Below are 16,611 nucleotides of genomic sequence, written 5' to 3' on the forward strand. Positions count from 1 at the left end.
TCATTGGTTTGACTTTTGCTTCTTAGGATATTTTCCTTCTTAAGTAACAATACATCTATGTATTTAATCCAGAAGAATATGTACCTATTAAGGTGGGGTTTAGCACAGTGTTGGTGAAATATATAAGAAATATGAACTCGCCTTTATTTTCTGCCTTTGGTAACACTAATGAGTATGATACTCGATATACAAAAATTTTGTGGTTTTTTTCCCCCTTTATAATAAACATCATAACCTTCAGTATTCTTGAAGAAGAAATCTGAGTTTCCCAAGGGAGTATTTCAAAGAATCTTTAAAAAGAGAAAATGAGAAGAAGAAGATGAAAATCCTCATGAGAGAAAACATTTTTTCCATAGTAAATAATAGCTACTCCATCCAGAAAAGAAACAGATACATGAATTACAAACCACAGATGCTCTCTACAATGTTATTAATTTTCTTATTATAATGTCAGATTTTCTTTATAAACATGCATACATAAATGCATAAAAGGATATGAACACCTTAAGTAACAATAATTCATTCTGTATCCCAAATGTTCTCAAGGGCTGCAGCGTCCATAAAAGCTGTAACTGCGCGTCCACGTGAAGCGCGTTCTTTTGCTCACTTTGTATTTGAACTAGTACTTTGCCATACTTCCACGTTAAAGCATTAGGTCTTCCCAAGGTCTAGTGCTTTAGACTATATATCTTCTATCTCCTGATGCAGCATAAAATAGTCTACAAAACTTAAGAGATTTTTTTTCAATTTTGTGCTATTTTATACTATATTAAAGTCTGTTTTTTTCTGTACATTCCAGATTACCTGTAGCTGAGTCTCACATGACATAAAAAAAAGTGTGATGTTACTAGAAAGTTTACTAAACTTTCTTTTTGTCCCCAAATCAGCTGCTCCTTGTGGACATTTAAAGAATATACATATATTATCTAAAAAGTGGCAGCTTTCTGTCCTCTGTTCTGGTGATGCCATTAGTCCATATAATGTCACAGTGTAACTAATTTAATAGTAATAGCATTGCTTCCTTATCTCCCTGTGACCAGGTGAAGGAAGGTGGAAGTTTTGTGTTTACTTCTGTAGTAGTATCTGGATCCCTGCAGTACCCTGGAAAACAACCTTACTGAATAATGTCTTCATTTGTACGTCTGTTACCGGCTCTACATAAAATACTCTACATAAAAGCACAAGCAAACTGCAGATAAAGTTTATACACATTCAGCCAATAAATATAAAATTCTAAGTCCCAAAAGGCAAATACTGTACTCTGTAAAATAACAGGAGAAACAGGCTGTATCTTGTAACAGCCTCTGCCCATCAAACTTTGCAGTTATCTGAAGACATCTTAACCGGGCAGAGGCCTGGAGACCTTTGAATCTGGCTGCCACTGGTGTAAGAGGGAAACAACTGGAAAGGGTTGCCCATATAGGGCCCGCACCCTCAGGAGTTCATGTCACCAGGGTTACCAGGGTCGAATGACTCTCCCAAGGAGCCTTAACCTGGCGCCCCATTGCCCTATCAGAGCAGGGGTGTACACAGGATCCCAATGCAGGAAATCCCGCCCCACACCACCACGCCAAAGTTGCGCAACCACCTGCTGCTAAAGTCCTGCCTGGGGCGCTGCCCCGCCTCCACCAATGCCAGGGACCCGGCGCCCTCCCGCATCCCGCAAAGTTCCCGGGACCCCCGCTCCCCGACGGCCCCCGCTCACCGCCCGCATCTGCAGGCGCCTCCAGCCGCGATCCACTATTCCTCCCCTGGAAGGCAGGAGGTGCAGAGGAGGTGGGGCGATCAACGGCGGGCAGCGGGCGAGGCTCCCGAGAAGGGCTTCCTGAAGGGTGGGGCACCGGCCTCCTGAACCGCAGCCAAGCGCGGGGAAAACATGTTGCGGTCGCCAATGGAGCCCGCAGGGCAGCGCTCCGAATCCGCTCCTCTGCTTTGGGGTTGGCCTCACTGCTCTGATCTGGGAGGAGGAGGGACAGCCAGGAATGGGGTTCTGGTGGGGGCAAGAGCAGGCTTGCTTATGGTTTCTGACTCTAGAAAGAGGGCATTAGTTAACTGGTTAATTAACGCTCTCGGGCACAAATACTGTATCAGACTAATGTGGGTCAGTCCAATATAGGAAGATGAAAAAAGAGGGTGAACCCAAACGTCCGGTGACCTCACACAAAACCACAGCTGGACACAAACAGATCTAAGAGCTTGGCCTTGCTGTGCTCTGGGAGGAGTTTACAAGGGGCAGGCCCTTGGGAGTGAAGTATTGGAATTTTCCATTTTGCTTCGCACGTGATTTGTCAAAATTGATTTCACAATTAATAATGTTTTGTCAGTAAAAGCTGCCAAGAACACGTCTCAAATGAAGAAATGGTATTGGATTGAAAGCATAAAACGGAGAATTTGACATCAAAGTCTTAGCAAAAATTAATGCTTAGCTTTGTTTTAAACTTGTTGAAGGGACCAAGAAATGAAGCTAATGAGTTCTAATATCAGCAGTGGCCACATGAGAGACACCAAAAGTTCCAGATCAAAAACATGTCTGTGAAGCATTGTTTGGGATACAAAATAAATATGAGAGCAACCACAAGCCCCTCTCACAGGCCTTGAGCCGCAGGCAGAATGACCAGCAATCAAGGGGAGCTTCCAATATGAACCCTTCTGTGGGGGAGTGGAAGACTGATACACTGCCATCTGTCTGACTCCCTGCTGCTTCCCGCCAGTGTCTCTTTGAAATTCCGGTTTGGGGTTGTTTTTGTGTCGGATTTGCAATTCTTAATGAATAGGGTAGTTTAAATATATTGACTCCCATAAGCTCATAGGGAGGGGCACTATTTGGAAGTGTGGCTTTGTTGGAGTAGGTGTGTCACTGTGGGAGTGGGCATGGAGGTCTCCTTTGCTTAAACTTTGCTCAGTGTGACTCTCAGAAGACTTTCTGCTGCCTGCAGGTCAAGGTGTAGAACTCTTAAGCTATCTCTCCAGCACTATGTCTGCCTGCACGCTGTCATTTCCCACTATGGTGAATATGGACTAAACCTCTGAGCTATAGGCCAATCCCAATTAAATGTTTTCCTTTATGAGAGTCGCCATGGTCCTGGTGTCTCTTCACAGCAATAAAAACCCTAGCTGGGACAATTCCTATTGGAGTAGTCCAGTAAAATTAAATTTTTAATAATGGTACCTTGCATTTTTCACAATTCTGTGTTTCTGCCCTGATGTTGACATACACATGTTATAAAACGGTACAAAATATGAGATTTACATCAACAGTCAATCATTTGTCTTTTGCCAAAACTTAGAGAAAAAAATAAGATAGCATGTATAAATTTCCATGGATGTGATTTCTTGTAATTTGCTGTTTTTGTTTGTTTGCTTGCTTATGTCTGTATTTTCAGTTCTCTTAAGCCTAGAAATGATTTTTTTTGTAGGGCACAACCATTACAGGTGATTGCACAGTTTTTATAAAATCTGAAAATTTATTTTGTATTTAAAACTTATACATAAGCACACAAAGTAACGGATTGCATTGCGCTATTTTCTTACGTATATGTCAATATACTCTGTTATGCATGCTGCTCTCCACTACCCTGTCCCATTCTCCTTCTCCCTCCTTGTAAGGTCTCTCTTCTGGTTAGGAGCCACCCCACCCCACCTCAGTCCCCTTTCTGGTTTCATGTTCATACATTCCATTAGCTTCTGTCCTCATTAGTTTCTTCCCTGTTGTGATAAAGATCTCCAGCAAAAGCTATTCAACGGAGCAAGAGTTTATTCTGGCTCACAGTTCAAGGCTGCAGCCCATCATGAATCGGAGTCAAGACAGCAAGAGTTGGAAGTAGGGGGTCATACCACACACATGATCAGAAAGCAGAGAATAAAGAGTTCGTGCTGATGCTCAGATAGCTTTCCCATTTCCATGTAACCCAACCTAGGGAAAGGACCACCCAAGCCCAATTAACCTGATTAAGACGATTTCCCACAGGCATGCCCAGAGGTTCACACACTCCTTCACAGATATTTGCAGAGGATGTTCTCCTATGTAATTCTAAATTCTAATAAATTGATGGCATTAGCTATCACATGAACCCCTTTTTATTTCTCCCATGATCCACTGCTGAGATAGAGAGGAAGAGGTTAGAAAGGGGAAGGGAGAGACAGAGCAGAGCGATTTACAATGCTAAAATTTCATAAACAGTATGGCCTATGATTACTTATTTGTGAATAGAAGGAAAAATCTTAAGAATGTAGATAGGAATTCTCCTGTTTCAGTAAAGTAGTCGCTGTAGACTCACTTCCAAAATTCCCGACTTCACTAGCTATAAGCAGTTGGCTAGGTTACCAGCAGCAGGCATGGTTTCCCTAATGTTGGGTGGACCTCACATTCAACTAGAAAGCCGCTGAATATCACCAAAGTTTGTGCTCCACTACTATACCCTTATTGTTATCTCCCCATACTGGTCATTGCTGTGGCTCATAGCAATCACAGCTGACTAGGACTATTGGTTGCTTTCTTCCCTTGGGAGCTTCCACGGCATCTTCTGGTACTATGTAGGCTAATTCACGAGGAGGAGGAGGCTTTTGGCTTAGAACCAGCTCAGCTCTTCCTGGTTCTGTGTCCAAAGAACATGGTGTCTTCAACAATAGGGACTCCATATGATATTTGTCTTTTGTAAAAGGGTTTTTTTTTTTCGCTAAATGTAATGATCTCCAGTTTCATCCTCTTTTCCTACAAATGTCCTAATTTATTTTTATGGCTGAATAAAATAAAATGGTATATTTTCACTTTTTCTTTATCCACTCACCTTGATGATGATGGTCTAAACTGCTTCTATTTCCTAGTAGAAAGTAAATCCACAAGTATCTCTGTAGTTAACAGTTAGAATCCTGTGGGTATAAAACCAGGAGTGGTAAGGTTGGCTCATATGGTAGTTTAGTGTTTTAGGGAGTCACGATAATGATTTTTCATAGTGGTCACACTGGTTTACAGAACTACCAAGCTTAGATAGAGGTCTAACTTTCACACATTTTTACCACATTGCTTTCTTGTTGCTAGGCATCCTGATTGGGGCACATAGGAATTTTAAAGAAATTTTAGTTTTCATTTCCCTAATGGCTAAAGATATCAAACATCTTTAATATTCATTGGCCATTTACATTTCTTTAATTCATTAGACGACTTATTGATTAGACTTTTTTGTTTGGCAGTTATTATTTATACATTGTAAACACTAACCTCTGGTCTAATATATAGTTAGCAAATATTTTTTCTCATTTTGTTTGCTGTCACACAGGATTGTTTTCTTGGCAGTATAGAAACTTTTATCATTTTATAATCCCATTTGTCAAACCTGAGAATTGTTTTCTGTGACATGCACTTTCTTTTCTGAAAGTCTTGATGTTACAACTTACCTATATGCTAGTCTATCTATATTAATGTCTTACATTAAAGTATTTTATTCATTTTTAGTTGATATTTGTGTTGGTGAACTACATGGATCTACTTTTCTGAGAAACATTTACTGAAGAGCTCACCTTCTTTCACTAACTAACCACACGAAATGTTCTGAAATGTTCATGCCTTTTATGTTCTCTTCATCCACAACAGGGATACTTTGACTTCTGTTTTTCCCCATTTTCTCCTGTCTATTTCTTCCTCTGATTTTATTGCTGAATAAAAGTTAAAGCACTGAACTAAATAAGAATGGTAAGAATGATTTTTTTTGCTTTTTCCTATTTTAGCATAACATTGGGCCTAATTTGTCATATTTGCCTTTATTATGATGAGACATAGTTCTCTAGTTTTTCTGGAGCTTTTATAATGAGTAGATACTGAAATTTGTCAAAGAACTTATCTGCATCGATTGAGATGAGCACCTCATTTCTGTCCTCAAGTCTTTTTCTGTGTTAAATACAGGAGTTGAGTTTGGTGTGTTTTACCAATCCTGGCATGGGATGAAGACATCTTAGTCATGGCACATGATGTTTTTAATATGTTCTAAAACTTGGTTTGCATGTATGTGTTTGAAAATACTTGTGTCCATGCTCATAAGGGCAATTGATCATAATTTCTTTTGTTGTTTTTTTTCTCTTTCTTGTTTTCTAAGCCAGTTTTGTTGCAAAGGTAATGCTGGTTTCTTAAAATTAATTTAGTAGTGTTCCTTCCATTTCTATTGCATGGAACAAACAGAAAAATATTAACATTGTCTTTTCCTTAAATGTTTGGTAAAACTGGGCAGTAAAATTTTCTTAATCATTGACTCTTCTTTTTAGGGGATTTTTATTACTGTTTCAAAGTCATTATTTGTTATGAATCTTTTTTGTTGCTTATGTCTTATTGATTTAATTGTGGAAAATCATGTGTGTCTTGAAATTTTTCCATTTCTTCTAGGTTTTCTAATTTCTTAAAATATAAATATTCAAATACTCTTTAATTATTCTCTACATTTCCTTGAAATCTGTTGTAACACATCTCTTTCATCTCTAATTTTATTAATTCATCTCTTCTCTCAATTTTTGCTAGTCTGGATACAGATTTGATAATCACACTCATTTTTTCCAAAGAACCAACATTTAATTGATTTAACCTATGTGTTGCTCTTTTCAAATCTTTCTCATTAGTATCTTCCCTGCTCTTTATTATTTCTTGTCATCTACTATTTGGGGGTTTGGCTTATTTTTGTTTATCTAGGACATTGAAGTACACTGTTAGTTCATTTATTTGCCATCCTTCTCATGCTTTTTAGTTTTTTTCTTTTAATATTTTTGGTGTATGTAGGAGGAGGGCAGGCCTTGGCTTGTGTATAGAAGTCAGAGGATGATGTTTCGTGCTGGGTAAGTTATCTTCATTTGAACTTCTGTTTTCCAGTCTATTTAAGTGGAAACCTCCTGAAGTAATGAAAACCACAATCTGATGTTGGATTCCCCTCTGGATGCTGTGAATACCATTAGGTAATAAAGAAACTGTCTTGGGCCTGTGCAGGGCAGAATAGAGTTAGGTGGGGAAAACTAACTGAAGGCTGGGAGAAAGAAGGCAGAGTCAGGAAGAAGCCATAGAACCACCAGAGGGGAAAGACACGAGCTGCCAGACGGGAGCTTGCTGATAAGCCATAGCCAAGTGGCAATACACAGATTAACAGAAAAGGGTTAAATTAAGATGTAAGAGCTAGCTAATAAGAAGCTAGAGCTAATAGATCAAACTGTGGTTTAATTAATACAGTTTCTGTGTGTTTATTTCAGGGCTGAACAGCCAGAAAGAAATAAGTGGCCTCCTACTACAACCTTCTGTTATTTGCTTAGAGCGAAAGGCTCTTATGAATTTCACATATATTTCTGATAATGTTCAGAAACAATGTCACCTATGTTCTTTTGCAGGGGAAGAGGGGGAAATATAGTGTCATCAACATCCTATCCAGCTGTAAGGTGATACTAACCTGAACGCAATTCACAGCTGTATATTTGGATCTAAGGCCCATTCAGTATGAGGGAATTCATGGCCAATACTGTATACCTCACTAAATACCCACATCTGATGATGTCATGTTCCCCAGAGGATGACCTACAACTGCCATTTTCCTAAATGACTGTAATTTCTGACTGCATTCTAAATATTGCTTTTTATCCACAGAGATAAAAGTAGCTCTCACCCTTCAAAAGCTTCTTCTTTCAGTAGATGGAGACCACCACAGAGAGATGCAGCTGATCAAAAAGTAGAGAATAATGAAGTGATTGTGAGGTGACTATCCCCGGATAGTATATCTACAATAAAAACTCTGTACACCTAAGACTATCAGGACATAGAAGCAAACACATGTAAGAATATCCTTGGCATGACAAGGAAATTACAGCCGTGAAACCTCAACTTTGTGGTCACAAACAAGATCTTCACAGTGACAACATTGTAAAATGGCATGTCAAAATGTATAGAGGAAATATCACAAAACCCCACCCCTAGATGAAGAGCTGCAGGTAATTAATGGGTCCTGAGAGGGGAATCGATCTTTCTCAGGGGTTAGTCCTCAATATTTTATCTAACCCCATGTGGTCAACCTTAAATACATACACACATAAACAACACTGAAAAGACTTTTCAGGCTGTTATGTCCACATATGTATGTGTGAGTATGTATATTTTTCTAGGACACATCACAATAAGGAAAGAATAAGTTATGAGATCATGAGCTTGAGGGGAAATGGTAAGGGATGGACACAGGAGGAGGTGAGGGGAAAAGAAAGTTTGGAAATAATATAAATATAGTATTCCTATATTAAATTCTCAAAACATTGCTAAATGAAAAGCATTTAGTGTACAATCTTTTAAATCTAAACTTCTTAATAAATAAGGCCTAAAAAGGGAATGGGAACAAATGAAAAGAGGAAGTAAAACAGGAATGAAAGGGGAAAATCTATGGGTTAGTAAAGTGAGAAATAATAGATTTAAAAATTGCAGAATGAATACAGAAAAAGAACAGTCATAAAAGCCTACCCAAGGAAGATACAAGCTAAAAGCAAATAAAAGATTGAGATACAAAAGCGTACATTCAAAATGGTAAGTTAAATTTAATAGTACAATACTGTCACCTACCTGGAAGGAATGAGGTTCTTCTCATCTTCTTTGGATTTTCAGCATGTGGCAAGAGGACCTTCTAGTCTTGGTAATTCAAAATTGGTGGACAGTCCTACTTACTGGATGAAATTTCTGGATGGAGTATACCATTCTGTAAGAATGTCCCAGTCAAAGACTCTGCTTGCCAGCCATACTCTCTCTTTGAAGAGCTGGGCATCTTACTTTCCATGAAGCTTTTCTGTGTTTCAGACTCTAATATCTGCTTTTACCTTTGCCCCTGGGTGTTCCCTTCCTGCCAGCATCCTGGCCATTTTATTAGGCAATACCCCACAGGTTTTCCCTGAGATAATTGTATTGGCACACTTTTCAGGATGATGTGTTAACTACCTAGGCAGTGATGCATGGTAGTGCCTTCTATACATTCTATATATTCTTAAGGTTGGTCACTGAGACTCTTGTGAAGAATACAATCTTCAGGCGGCTGTGCCACACTTCTACCGAACTTTCCAGAATCAGTCGGGCCCAGGTAGCTCTCTGCCAATTTTGTAGTCAATTTCTATGCCCTGGTCAGGTCTCTGCAGCAATCCTTAGTCTCTTTCCAGCTTGCCATTTTTTTGGTGCCCGAACTCAGGAGAGACAAGATCCTCTCTTTCTTTCATTGCCAACCAGTCCAGTATGTACAGCATGGTTCTTTAAGGGCACTAGCTGGTGGCTGCTCCTTTCTACTTCTCCCACAGCGGAATTTGTAGCTCTTTCCTCTGCTTATTTCCTCTTTCTGCAGTACTCACCAAACTCCATTTCAACTGTCGTGCTACTCTTGGCTATTTTCCTGCTTTGTTTCTATTGTTCTTACACTCTTTCTGTTTTAAGGATGGATTCTACTCATTTCTCTCCTGACTTTATCCTTCAATAGATCACAGAAGAAGCAACTTGTCAACACCAGTTTGTCTAGAATGTCATGCGTTTTTAAGAGTATTTTCACTGAGAATGGAATTCTGTGTGCACAGAATTTTCTTTAATTTCTCAATAGTTTTTTTTTTACTTCCTTTTATCTGCTGGGACTTATAGTCATGGTTCTAATATTTACTATTGTGCAGCTAGTCTACAATGTTTGATTTCTTTGTATTAATGCTATTTGGGGTTCTTTAAGCTTCATAAATGGCTTGGTTTCTTTCTTCAAATTTGGAAAACTATTAACCAGTTTCTTTTTTTTTTATTCATATTCTCTTCAAACATTTTCCTTCTTTTCCTGCTGGCAATTCAGCTAAATATGTGTCAGACTAAGAGATTGTCTAACAAGTCTTTGTTTACACTTTTGTCTTTTAAATTATATAAACTTTAATATGCTAGGAAGTCTATGGCAAATATTGGATTTGTACTGTCTCTATTTGATTTCTTCTTGAAACATTCATATCTCTTGATGAAAGTTCATAACTAGTAATTAATGAGAACCATTGTTTTCTTTGAATTCTTGAACATCTTTTTAAGATTTCTTTTCTACTGTATTCCAATATTGTTTCCTCTGTTTCTGTGGGCTGATACTGAACTTTGGCAATGAGTCGTGCGCGCCTGTTTCTTAGAATGCATTGCAAAGTTATGTGTGTGTGTATGTGTGTATACAGGATATTGTGGGTAATAAAGATTTTGACTTCTATCTTACTCCTCTGAAGAGTTAGTCATTTGGATGGTCATAGGCTAATCATTAACTTCTAGAGCTCTTTATGTATACTTTGGTAAAGCAGGTCTACTAAATGCCTGAGGCTAAAACTTATCTATCTTTGCCATTTTTCAAATCCCAAATTCTATCTCCTTTGCTGTGGACAAGACTTGAAATCTTTGTCTAATCCTTCCATCTGCTGCTTTCAATTTTTTACTGATATCATAGGAGTCTTTGCTAACCTTGGTCCTTCCAAACCCCACCATGCAAGAGCATGTTAATAAATTCTCAGTCCCTAGCCATGGCAACCATTGAAAGGTAGCAGAACTTGTAGCCAGTGAGGCCTCATGGAAGAAAAGTGGTTACAGCTATGGCCTTGATTGGGATATTGAGATGTAGCTCTTCCTCTTCTCTCTTTTGTTCATGAAACATCTCAGAATCGGGGGAAAGGATGTAAGAGGTGGTGAAGGAAAATGAGAGCTGTGAAATGCTGACTTCCGAAGAAGACATGGTTGCTGCGTATATAACTCATAGCATCTATGGTTACCTGCATCAGACCCATGCAGTCTCAAGTTAATCAAAATTCCAACATGAATGATAGGTATCAAGAGATTCTACCCTTGGTAGAGTGGCTACTTACAGTGGGTGATTGTTGAGAGAGTAAGACTCTTTCCCTTTGGGGAAATGGCTTATGGTAGGTTGTACATTTCATTGTGAATAGCAGTCTGCCCATGAACTCATGACAGTATTAATTGGACTTAGGGGTTTTAAGAACAAAACTGGAGGACATGAAGTTGGAAAGAAGATAGGGTAGGGGTCACTAGCAGGAGTTGGAAGGATTTATGGTAATAGAATCATCATCTGGAACAATGGTCTTGTATATCCTTATCTCCAGAGATGGGAGTTATAATTTGTTGCTGTTTTTAGTATGTGTAGTATAAAATCATTTTTTCAAGTAGCAGAAGTGTACAGTAGATATAAGAGGTGGTGAAATGGCTCAGTAGTGAAAAAGGTTTTCAGTGCAAGTCTGATGATCGGTTCAGTCCTGCCCAAATCATGAGTTTAGGGTGAAAGGAGATCATTGACTCCTGAAAGTACATGCCACACATTCATCTGTACTTATTCACTCACATACTAATAATAAATAGAACAAAAAAACCCAGATGTATTCAATATGCACATATACATACATAACACAATGATAGTACTTATATAAACCTGAAAATGTTCAGCATAAGTCATTGTTTTAAATATAGCCTATGTTGTAGAACACAGTCTTTGAGCAAAACAGCCACCATCTTCAGTGGATCAGCTGTGCCTGACTGTGGAAGATCATCATCATGGGGATTGTTGACTGTTGACATCCTTTGACTAGAAGGAGGCATTGGAGCCACCACTGAACGCTCTCCTGAGACTTCAGCCATTTGTATGAAACTCTGTTTTAGTTTCAAGCTGTTGGCTCATCTCAGGAGATGTTAGAGAAAGTAGCGGGGGAAGGCTAACTGAAAGGGTTCCACCTATGCTCTTATGGAGAAATCACCATACTGAGTAAGGCATTTTTCCTCACCCATGGTCTGTAAGTAAGACCAAGATTCCTCTGGCGGAATCATACTTAGATTTGTGCCTGGGATCTTGTGAGAAAAGGATAAATAGGAATTCATGGAAGAGGCCATCAGAAATTCATCAGTGGTAAAACATGACAAGGAATAAGGATAGTGTGGCTTGAGAGAATCGATTAGTGTGGCTATACTGTAATGGGTCAAAGGTCCGAAACAGAGTATTTATTAAATCTACACTAATTACTTAAGCTTTTATTGAGTTGTAATTATGATAAGAGATTCAATACAAATTTAATTATATTACATCTCCTTATTTATGGCCTTATTAGTGAAATAAATACTGTTTACTTATACACAGTGGGGAGCTAGGGTGTGGTTTTCCTTTGCTTATTACATGTTGACTAATTTGTCTGGCCTGTCCATCTAAATATATTTAGTTATTTATGTATAATTAATTCAGGAATGACTTATTTATGTGTTCAACATTTATTTATAAATTTTGTAATAATGCTTAATGTAATAATGTTTCAAAAATGTTTAATGCAATTTGACAAAAATTTCTGGAACTACAAAATGGATCAGCATTTCCCCAAAGAAAAATAGTGAAAAAGAGGTATTTCTTCAAGTCTGGAAGTCCATTCACGTGTGGATTATAAGATAATTTCAAACTCAATTAACCCTTGTCAGGTTCCCAGTCTATGAAATTACTCTAATATGGAGGGATTTATCTCTTGTCATTAAATACAGGCAAATAATGAACTTAACAGAGTCATGTTTTATACAGGGACTTCATCAGAGTAGGCTGACACCTAAAATTATATTAAGCAATAGGAACTTTTATAATAAATTAGAGTTTTAACATAAGGAACTTTAAAAGAATGTTTTATGAGTAGGTCGCATAAGTAAACGAAATCTAGTTTCAAACACATATGCATATTTTCTCCCAAATTTTCTTTAATAAATTCATTTTTAAAGAAATATAAAGTCTTATTTTCAAAACGAATTTAGCATTTATCCCAAAATGGAGAGTCCTGACTTTTTAAAGGCATCTACTTATCTGGCCTACTACCTACCATTTCCCCACACATGCTCCGTGTTGTGTTCATTCTCTGTCTGTTGCTTATGCCATATATCATTGCCTTACCATGCTCAAGACCTTGAATATTTTACTATTGATGAAAAGAGAAAGAGATGTGATATATTCCTGGAAAATACTTTCAATACAGAAGACTTGCATGACTCCTACAAAAATGTGGAAGATGTTAGAGACATTGCTTGAATGATAGTCTGTGGAAGTTAATCTGAAAAGAAATATGTGGTAGCCAGCTCTTGTAGAAGGAGCCCAAGAATTGCTGATACTTCTCATGACACACATATGAACTCACAGTCACACATATGACAGAAGCAGCAGGCACGTGACCTACAGGGGTCTGTCCAGATGGGATCCTAGAGCAGAAAGGTACAGTAAACACAAGCCCCAATCCCTAACCAAGAAGCTCTTTTCCATCAATAGCTACTTGCAAATGAAAATTGAATTTTCTCCAAGAAAGTCTCAAGGAGAAACAAACTACTCTTAAGAGTAGGCCTCATGACAGACAGTAGACAGCCAACAGAAGACGAACTCAATGGCATCTTTGGAGGTCCTTTTCTTATAATGTTATGTCAGTGCTTTTCTTTTTGTTTATTTTTATATTTTTAATATTTGTTTTTATTTTAATCTATAGGTTCTTTGTGAGTGTACACTAAACCAAAGGTAGGCAAGCTTAATTTTTGTCAAGAAGAAATTCGTAAGCTTAAGTGTTACAACTGTCATAAACTTGAGTTCACTGACACTTGTATTAATTCAAGAAGGTTGTTGTAACAGTGCGCTGATGACTTGATTTTCAGTGGGCCACCCCTTTTAGTGCATCATATGATGTCCACTAAAACATCAAAAACATAATTGAAGAGGGAATAGCCAACACTGATGAAAATAAACACTATATAAGCAAAACCCGTAGTTATTCATCTCTTAATCCAAATGACACTGTGATTGCATGTGAGTGCTCAAGATGTTGACGCACACTTAGACTATATTAGTAGAGACCGACTGTCCCTGCACAAAAAGTAAAATTGGTTATACACTCTGCAATGAGGAGAGTGTTTTTGGAGCATCATTTAGTTCCTGTGGCCTTACTGCAAACGAGACTGTGAAAGGTGAACGTGTCCTAAAGAAGGGTACTGAAAGAAGAGGGTACTTACAAATGCTTTAATTTTAACAATGCCATACTACAGACAATTAGCTCAGAGAAGTAAAAATTTAGGAAAGAAGGATGTGTCACTTACCATGAGATAGAAGAAATATTTAGAAACAACTTTGAAATCTTGGTGAATTACAGACAGAAGCAAGTAATCAGATTCTCGGGGGAAAAGCAAACAATTTCTTTTCGGTATATAACTTTGTAATATTCAGAAGTTTTAGTGGGCTGCTTCCCTCACAGCTCTACAGGGTTGCTTTGAAAGACTCTGTATGTAAGTATTATTTCTATTCTGCTTCAAACAGTTTAACATGATCACGAGTCAGGGCATTTCCTTTCTAGTTCAATAAATGATATCTAATTCTTTAACCATAGAAAGAGCTTTTCTGGAAATGATAACAACCACAGCTGGGACAAAATGGTCATAGTAAAAATGTCACAATCATTTTCCCTCAGAGTTGAGAAGTTAGAGACAGTACATTTGTTCTCTTAATCTTTCTCCATTTTTTTTTTGATGAGTAATTCAAACTAGTATACTACATTCTACTGTGGTACAATACCCTTTGGTGATCAGAAGATAGAATCAAAGACAGAGACTCAGTTAATACCCTCCCATGAAAGCTGTCTCTTTAAAGGAGAGAAAACCCTGGAGCTAATGTTTATAATTCTTGTCCCGTGTCATCCTGGCAGAGATGAGAATAAAAAGCTGTTTCTTCCCAACTCTGTGTTGCAAGCTGAATGGGGCTCATTAGGGCAAGTCTTGAATTTCCCAAAAGATCAAACAGAAGGGAGGATTTTGTAACACAGATTTACATATTTAAAAAAATGCTCTATATTCTTTCCAACATTGGTGGACAGGGAGCAGATACTGTGTTGTTCAGTCAGACAAGACCAGACATTACCAACATGCACTTGACCTTCTATATATGCCCCTTTTGCCAGCAAATTGTCAATCAGTAGTACTGATGGATAGTTTTGACATTGTATCTATAAAGGACTTATAATACAAAGTGCTGGAAATAATTTTTTATAGCATCAATGATGCTTGTCTCAAGCAAAAGTAATTCTAATTAATGAAAGCTTTCTTAAGGGCTCACATATAGGATTTTTATAACATCAAGACTTAGGCTTTTTGGTTTTTACAATCATCTAAACAAAACTATAGTTTATTAAACAATATGGTCTTATTTCTTTTAAAAAAATCACTGTTAAAAGTCAGGTAAGAATCCTTCCAGTCTCATCCCCAGCTCTGTATCAGGAAATCTGCTGGAGTCTCCTTTACCTCTCAGACCCTATCCTCAATAGATCACGAGGATTTTCTCCTCCAACATTCTTTTCCCAAACTCATCCCATTATCCCAGTCTCCAACACCAGCAGGCTTTCACTGGGAACACACCAGCTGTGCAGGCCAGGGAACCAGGTAAATCAACTGAAGACCTTCGCTCCTCCCACCCAAATCCAATCCCCAGTCTTAGCTTTAGCTCTACAACAGAACACCAGCTGCAGCTTTCCTTCCCCCCTGCCCACATCTCCTGTGGAACCCACAGACCATCCCCTCCAAACCTCTCTCTATCTACTAGTAACTTTATCTCAGCCCTCAACCCCAGCAGGCACCGCCTGCTAACCCACAGGCCACACCTGCCAGAAAGCTAGATAGACTGCCTGAAGATCCTTGCTTCTCCCATTGTTCCCCCAGAGTCAATGCCCCAGCCTCATCTGCAGCTCTGCAGCAGAACACCCGTGTCAACCTTCCCTATCTCCCCCGTTCCCATCTACTGTGAATTTCAAGATCTTCCCAGTCTACCCTCTCTCTCCCCACTTTTTGGTTTTTCTCCAACCCCAACTCCAGCAGGTACCCCTTGCTAACCCACAGGCAACATCTGCCATAAATCTAAGTAGGCTCTTTGTAGTTTTTCTCTTCTCCCTCTGTTTGCCCAGATCCAATCCCCTAATCTCCTCCCTGGTGCAATATCAGACCTTTTGGAGTGACCTCTCTGCGCTGTTTCTCCCCATTCAAAGGAGATGAGATAAGCATGTCCTGGTTGAACATTGCTCTCCTCCTTCTAGTGAAACCCTTTAGATTCCTAGCGTATCCTCATTTCTAAGTGTCAGCTCTCAATAACTGAAGCACGATAAAAACTCAGAGACAGAAATTGGTGTTCATCCTGAAGATCCCAAAAGCAAAGCAGCCAACCACTGGCTCTTACCTCGACCTCAGTCTGAAATGGTAATCCTGTCTCCAGGAATTTAAGAATGACATTGAGATTGAGAGCTGTCTTCTCCCATTTTATCATTCTCTCTAAGACCTGAGTTGAAGGTGTGCATCATTGGGATTAAAGGCATACACCACCCGGTTTCTATGACAACTAGTGTGACTACTGGGATTAAAGGTGTATGAGACCACTGCCTGGTCTGTAAGGTCAATGAGGCTGTTTTACTCTCTGATCTTCAGGCAAACTTTGTTTATAACAATACAAATGAAATGCCCCTAAAAATAACCAGAGACATATTTTATGTCAACCCACCAATGGCCACAACTATCAAGTTCAAAGAAAATTTTCTATTAGGCAACAATACAACCATCACACTCTCTGAAAATCCAGAGAAGAA

The 16,611-nt window shown here is 38.6% G+C and overlaps 1 protein-coding gene and 1 long non-coding RNA gene across 5 annotated transcripts in view; one reads left to right on the forward strand and one right to left on the reverse strand.

Moving 5' to 3' along the window:
- Plscr4 (phospholipid scramblase 4) overlaps positions 1-2,086 on the reverse strand; it is a 29,460-nt gene extending 27,374 nt beyond the window's left edge. For 2 of the 4 annotated variants that reach the window (XM_075964996.1, XM_075964995.1), the window contains exon 1: positions 1,706-2,085. The gene's annotated coding sequence lies outside the window, so the exon portion shown is untranslated. Of the gene's footprint in view, positions 1-1,705 lie in introns of all 4 variants that reach the window. The other 2 variants (XM_075964998.1, XM_075964994.1) reach the window with 1 other exon arrangement.
- Positions 1,645-16,611, forward strand: part of LOC142845723 (uncharacterized) — a 40,674-nt gene continuing 25,707 nt past the window's right edge. Inside the window, exons 1-3 of the long non-coding RNA XR_012909969.1 lie at positions 1,645-1,776; positions 6,761-6,816; positions 7,610-7,950. This is a non-coding gene — a long non-coding RNA (uncharacterized LOC142845723). The remainder of the gene's footprint in view (positions 1,777-6,760; positions 6,817-7,609; positions 7,951-16,611) is intronic.

The sequence above is a fragment of the Microtus pennsylvanicus genome, chromosome 3 (assembly GCF_037038515.1).
Source record: "Microtus pennsylvanicus isolate mMicPen1 chromosome 3, mMicPen1.hap1, whole genome shotgun sequence".
Lineage (NCBI taxonomy): Eukaryota > Metazoa > Chordata > Mammalia > Rodentia > Cricetidae > Microtus > Microtus pennsylvanicus.